This window comes from Callorhinus ursinus, unplaced genomic scaffold, assembly GCF_003265705.2.
Source record: "Callorhinus ursinus isolate GAN/ISIS: 27379988/994484 unplaced genomic scaffold, GSC_fseal_2.0 scaffold57, whole genome shotgun sequence".
In the NCBI taxonomy this organism is placed as follows: Eukaryota; Metazoa; Chordata; class Mammalia; order Carnivora; family Otariidae; genus Callorhinus; species Callorhinus ursinus.
Window position 1 is genome coordinate 3,636,394 of NW_027397119.1, and position 6,655 is coordinate 3,643,048.

At 45.9% G+C, this 6,655-nt stretch overlaps 1 pseudogene; it reads right to left on the reverse strand.

Moving 5' to 3' along the window:
* Nucleotides 1–3,635: 3,635 nt before the first annotated feature.
* On the reverse strand, nucleotides 3,636–4,920 carry LOC112811148 (keratin, type II cytoskeletal 8 pseudogene; annotated as a pseudogene).
* Nucleotides 4,921–6,655: the final 1,735 nt, after the last annotated feature.

Sequence of the window (6,655 nt, forward strand, 5' to 3'; positions counted from 1 at the left end):
AATATAGATTTAATAAGCAACCAAATATTTTACAAAATATTCTCCAACAGTTTTGGTTGTCGTGTTTTTTAAAAAAGATATATAAGGGTCCCTGGGTGGTTCCCTCAGTTGAGTGCCCGACTCTTGGTTTTGGCGCAGGGCTGTGAGATCAAGCCCCAAGATGGGCTCCTGCTCAGCGTGGAGTCTGCTTGCCCCTCTCCCTCCTCCTCTGCCTGTCCCCCCACATGCATGCACATGAATGGTCTCTTCTTAAAATAAATAAATAAATAATAAAGAAAATAGAATTTGAAAAAATTTTAAAATAAAAAGATATTTGGGGCATGATTTATGCATATATACGTGTTATAATTAAAGAAAGGTGCACAAACATATTTAACATGTGTAAGATCAAGAATATTTGATTACATGAAGTAGTGAATAAATTCTTTTCTACCAAAAAATTTGCCTGAGCCTGAAAAGCAGCAAGAATCAGCACTTGGTCTTATGGATGCATTTTTATCAGGTGCCACAGGCCCATGAAAATTGGATATTCCTGCTTTACTCATATGTTGGACACAAACCAACACCACTCTGCAGCAGGTTCCCCTACAGAAGAAACTCTGTCTAATCTCTTCCAAAATGTCCTAAATGAGAAAATAAAATAAGAATTAAAGCTGCACTATGCTAGAGCACATTTATATTTCTGACAACTATGGATTATTCCATACTTACCTCTCAGTGCACCAGTAAGCAAGGAGCATGGGAAGCTAATAAAAGTAATGAAGTCTTTGTAGTACATGAACTCACTGCTGTTAAATCTCTTCTGAGAAATGGGATGAGCTTGCCAAGTTTGTTGGGAGGACAGCTGAATTTGTAAGCTGGTGAAGTGAAGATAAGTTGTGCCATGTGGCAACAGGGGCTGAAGATAATGGGTGTTAATGCTCAGGAACTGAATGCTTTATCTAACCTTCAAATTCATTGAGGAGTGATGATGACATAAAGCTGGATTTATCATATCTGTACTTGTCAGCAAAATCTAGAGAAAAAAATCATAGTTTTATCATATACAAAGCTTGAGGATATCATGTTGCTACCAATATTGAGCCACATAATGTAAACTTACCATTCTTCATCCAATGACTGGTATCATTTGCCATCCCTGCTTAAGGGCTGTATGGAAGTGCCTTAGTTATCCAGAGCTCCTGGAGAGCCATGATGATGTTGAGGTCTATGGAATGTGCTACTCAAGCGTTATATCAGTCAAAGACCACGCAGGAAACAGCCCACTCTAATTTAGGAAAGCTTAATATACAAAGGTGTGAGCAGGGCCCATGGAAACCACAAATATAGTGCAGCACATACCCTGAGGTAGTATTGGTGGGGTGCATTTATCACCCCTGGAATAGAAGTGTCGAGGGAAGGAGGAGGTTACTGGAATCTAGAGACAGAAAAGGCTGTGCAGAAAATGTCACCTTAGAGCAACTGTGACTTTCAGAAGAGGGACACAGCCAGCCTGAAGGCACCGTGCAGGGAGGGGTACGGAGCAATAATACCCCAGTCTCCTCTTCCCTCTACTCTCCACCAGGTGCCGCCCATTGACTGAACCCAACCAACAACCGGGGGCAGAGAACCCTTTGAAACTGTCTCTCAGACATAGCGCAGGGTGGAGTAGCAAGTAGAGTGATCTGAAGGGGCAAATGGAAGATACCCAAAGTAAGTGGAAAGACAGCACTATTGTCTTAAGTAACCTCTAGCTTTGCCTAAGTTTTTATTTTATCGGTAATTCCATAGATGATATGATTCACTTGGTTTCCTCTCCAGCATGAACATGAGAGTGGGTGAAGGACATTAATCCCCAGTAGTCAATTTCCTTAAGCATTTCCAGGTAACATAATCTCCTGCCCCCCCCCCCCCAAATCAAGAGTTCTCACCTAAATCCCCAGGAGAATATCTGTTTTCATTTTACAAAGAATGACAGTTGTTGAGTGGTGACTGTTTTTAAAGAGAATAATTAAAGCTCTCAGTTTCTCCTTTTACAAATCAGGTGAGCAATGTACTTACTTTGAACCATGACAGTTTTTTGGCTGCTTGTGAACTCTGGAAATATTGATCAGTTAAAAATATTCGGACGCTTGCATCTCCTGAATTTGCTTACTGCAGCCCTTCTTCCTGGTCGGTCAGGAGAGCACCAGCAATTTTGTTATCATGATAAATTATTCCCCCTGGTAGGTCACTCTTTTTTACCTAAAGTCACAATTTGCTCTTTCTTCTAGGTCACAACCTGATTTTTCAGGGTGACAGATTTATTGCTTGCTTTGTGCTCCAAAAAACAAATAGCCAACATTGCTCAAAATACAGTACTGTCACAATAACTTTGGATATTTCCCAATGGGAATAAGACCCAGCATTTATATTCCTATTAGAATATGGTAGAGAGAGAGAGAGCATTTTCCCATTTCTCCAAATCTGGGCTGGAGAATGGTAGTTAGGTTTAAGTCACGCTGCCAGTTTTAAGCAACTGGTAAGCAAGTACTTGTTGGGAGAGTCTTGCAGGGGCACTTCTTTTGAGGATGCACAGAAAAGCAGAGCAAACAGCTACTTCTGACCTCCAAAGCAAGCCTTTTCACTGACAGCACATTTTCTTCAGCCATCATAAAAACCCAAGTTCCCCATAAAATTTCCCTAAAACCTGAGAATGAAGCTGTGGGTGTTAGGTAAGGTCATGTCGCAGACCTCTCACGGTGGAATGTGGACTAAAGTGATGAACAGCACTGCCAGGCCTGTTCATAAAAAAACCCACACTCAGTCTTCAGCGCTTCCTTCCCCAACCTGCCATCTGAATATGCTGCAGATCTCCAACCCTGCATCAGGCCCAGCTCCCACACTGTACACTTCTAAATGCTGTGTAACCTTACAAATGTTACTTAACCACTCCGTGCCTCCATGTCCTCATCTGTTAAAATAGAAATAGTTATAAAACATACTTTATAGGACTGTGGGGAGAATTCAATAAGCTACTGCTTATAAAGCATGTAAAACAAGGCCTTCCTATGCAAGTATTAGATAATTTTTCTAAGTTTAGTGTGGTGAAAATAAAGTGGTATCTTCCTTGTGGTTTTCTTTTCCCAAAATGACTGCTCACATTTTTTGCCATTTTTCTACTCCGGTTGTTAATCTTTCTCGTATTCATTCATTGAAATTCTCTATATATTCTGGGCTAAACATGGTTATTTATATGTGTTGTAAATATGGCTACTCTTTTTATGGGGGGGTGGGGGAGTGATTGGCAGAGCCAGCTGAGGCTTTATTTGGGAACAGACAAGTGAACTGGCTTTTAGTTGGGGGCAAGGGCAGGAGGTACCCAGGGCTGTAGGGTCCCCCCAAGGGTGGACTGAGGAATGGAGCTGAGCCTCCAGGTGGGTCTCCTGTTTCTGACGCTGCCCTGCACAGCTCCTTCCCCCAGAGACTCTGTAGCAGCCACAGGAGTGGGGAGGCTGGGAGCAACCACAGATGACTCCAACACCAGCTTCCTCTCCATCTTCTTCACAACAGCCTTGGAGGAGTTGACTCAGCTGAAGGAACTGGAGGCCAGCCACAGCCGAAGCTGGACTGGAAAGAGCTCAGGCTGTAGTTGAGGCTCAGGCTCCTTAGCATCCCTACCCCCAGTGGGCGGAGCTTGGCCCCCCTGAGTAGCCACTGGCAATACTGGTATGGAGACAGCGTTTGCATCCCGGACTCCAGCCGGCTCTCCACGCCCTCCAGTAGCTTCCGGTAGGTGGCGATTTCCATGTCCAGGGCCAGCGTGACGTTCAGGGGCTCCTGCGACTCGCGCAGCTGTCGCGCCAGGTCCCGCTCAGCTCGCTGCGGCGCAACCTCCCGCGCAGTCAGCTTGGCGTCAGCGTCCTTACTGGCCAGCTTCCTACGCGGCCCAGTATCAGCGAGGGCAGCCTCCAGGGAAGCCCCGTGGCCGTTGAGGCCATCGAGCTCAGCGTGGAGTCGGCCAGTGTTCGATTCGTCTCACAAGTCTCTGTCTTCAGGCGACGGAGGTCATCCCGTGCTTCCCAGCCAGTGCCACCAGCTGTCATGCGTGATCTGGCCGTGGTCTCTGTCTCGGTCTCGGCCGTGGCCTGGCTGCGGTTAGCGATCTCCTTCTACTGGGCCTTGAGCTTGGCGGTGGAGCCACCTGGTCCAGGGAGCAGCGGCTGTCCACCGAGAGCAGCGCGAGGCGCAGATGTGTGGCTGCCCCTCCTGGCTCCGCTCTTCGCCCAGCGGCCCGAGGAAGCCCATGTGGCCCGTCATCCCCTCCGGGCGGACTCCGGCTCTGCCACATTCATGTAAGCCTCAAGCGCAGCCTTCTTGAGGAGGACCGAGGCGTTCTCCATCTCTGCACGCTTTTCGATCTCTTCCTCCTACTTACTCTTGCGTGTGGACGAGCTCCACCTCCGGCTTCAGCCCCTATCCTGGGCCAGTGTGTCCAGCGGCCGCCCGAAGCTGATGGAGCTCTCGAACATGTTGTCCACATTACTCCGAGCCGTTTTCCGCTACCGCGGGAGCCTCCATTTTGTCTCCAGAATCTCGTTCTGTTGCTCCAGGGTACGCACCTTGTCGATAAAGGAGGCGGACTTGCTGTTGAGGGTCTTGAACTGCTCCTTCTCCTGTGTGCGCACAGCCTGGATGTAGGGGTCCACCTCCATCTTAAGGGGCCTCAGCAGGCTCTGGTTCACCGAGACGCCTGCCGTGGTCCCTGTACCCCCTACCCCGGCGTAGTCCCCGGCTGTCTTCATGGGGCCCAGGCCTCCACGGAAGCTGCTGCGGCTGCCCACCTGGGAGAAGGCCCGGGAGCTGATGCGCGCCAGGTGCGCTCAGGTACAAGCTGCTGGTGAAGGCCCGGGGGCCAGAGGTGGACACCTTGTAGGACTTCTGGGTCACCCTGATGGACATGGTGGAGGCTGGAGTGGAGGCAGGTAGGCAGAAACAGAGATTGGAGAAGGAGCCAAGAAACTGCTTCTAGGTGAGCCGTTCACTCTCTTTAGTATATGTACAGCATAGATTTTAATCTCAGGAAAATAAGAATTTTCAAAATAGATCCTCCAAATACCTGAAAATCAATGCCTAATAATTGGAGTAAAGTATTCCAAATAGACTGACAGTTCGCCTTCATAAAAATAATTGCCAGATCGTTCCCTTGCTTTTTACTAAACCAGACTGGCGTAAATGTTACATCACATTCTTAAATCAAAGTAAACTTATAGGCATGCCTGAGTGGCTCAGTCGGTTAAGCCTCCATTAAGTCACCACTCTTGATTTCTGCTCAGGTCATGATTTCACCATTTTAAGATCAAGTCCTGCTTGCGCTCAGCAGGGAGTCTGCTTGAGATTCTCTCCCTCCCTCTCCCTCTGCCCCTCCCTCGCTCTCTCTCTCTCTAAAATAAATAAATCTTTGAAAAACAAAAAGTAAACTTAAAATTGATAATCATCAATGATAACATACTCAGGGATACACAAGAATAATAAGCACAATTCCTGCCTTTATCAGGTTTAACATCTAGCTATGATGAAAGAATAAACACATTAAAAATATTTAAGGGGTGCCTGGGTGGCTCAGTCAGTTAAGCAGGTGGAGCTCTTGATTTCAGCTCAGATCATGATCTCATGGTGAGGGGATGAGTCCCACCTTGTCTCCCTGTTCAACGGGGAGTCTGCTAGAGATTCTGTCTTTCCCTCTCCCTCTGCCCCTCCCCCTACTCACCCCTGCTCTCTCTCTCTCTCTCTCTCTCTCTCTCAAATCAATATAAGGTAATATGAATTTCAGGTAGTACACACCACTGTATATATCATCATAATTCATTCCTATATTCGGGAAACTCATTTCATAAGTCACACCAACAAAGACAACAAAATGGTAAAAACTCATTTCCTTCCTTGTTGATGGGAATCCTTGAAAACTCTGAGTTTATAGTGTCCAAACCATGAAAGAAGGGGCTTTTGTTATTGGAATTAGTCCGTGGTTAGGGATATTGTCATAGATAATAGGTCCGGTGTCTAAGAGGATGTTAGGCTCCAGTAAATCCCTGTTGCCTTTCATCCTCACCATCTGCCATTTATGTATGGTTTCAAACGCATGCATATTGGGCAGCTCTTAGCCTTTAAAAAAATCTCATCATCTCATTTCTGTGAACATTCTTGAGTTTTTCAAGGATCTTTCTCTATAAGTCTCGAGTGATAAATGCAAGTTGGTTTTAATTATTCTTAATCATTTTGTGATCCAGATATGGCCTCTGTGGACTCAAAATATTTAAAGTCTAAGGTGTTTGTTTCAAATCAATCCAGCTTTGGTCCTTAGCTCAATGTCAGTCATCAGAGAACAAGAAATATTTTAAAAGACAGTTTTCTCTGGATATTAAAACCATTATATTTTAGGGGCGCCTGGGGGGCTCAGTCGGTTAAGTGTCCTACTTTTGATTTCTGCTGAGGTCCTGAGATCGAGCCCTGCATCGGGCTCTGCACTCACTGTGGAGTCTGCTTGACCCTCTCCTTCTCCCTGCTTGCTCTCATGCTCTCTCCCCCTAAGTAAATAAATAAATAAAATCTTAGAAAATATATATTTTAATCATGAAAATTTATTCTAAATTCTTATAACTGTTACAAGCCAAAAGACCAGTTGGCAGAACAAGTA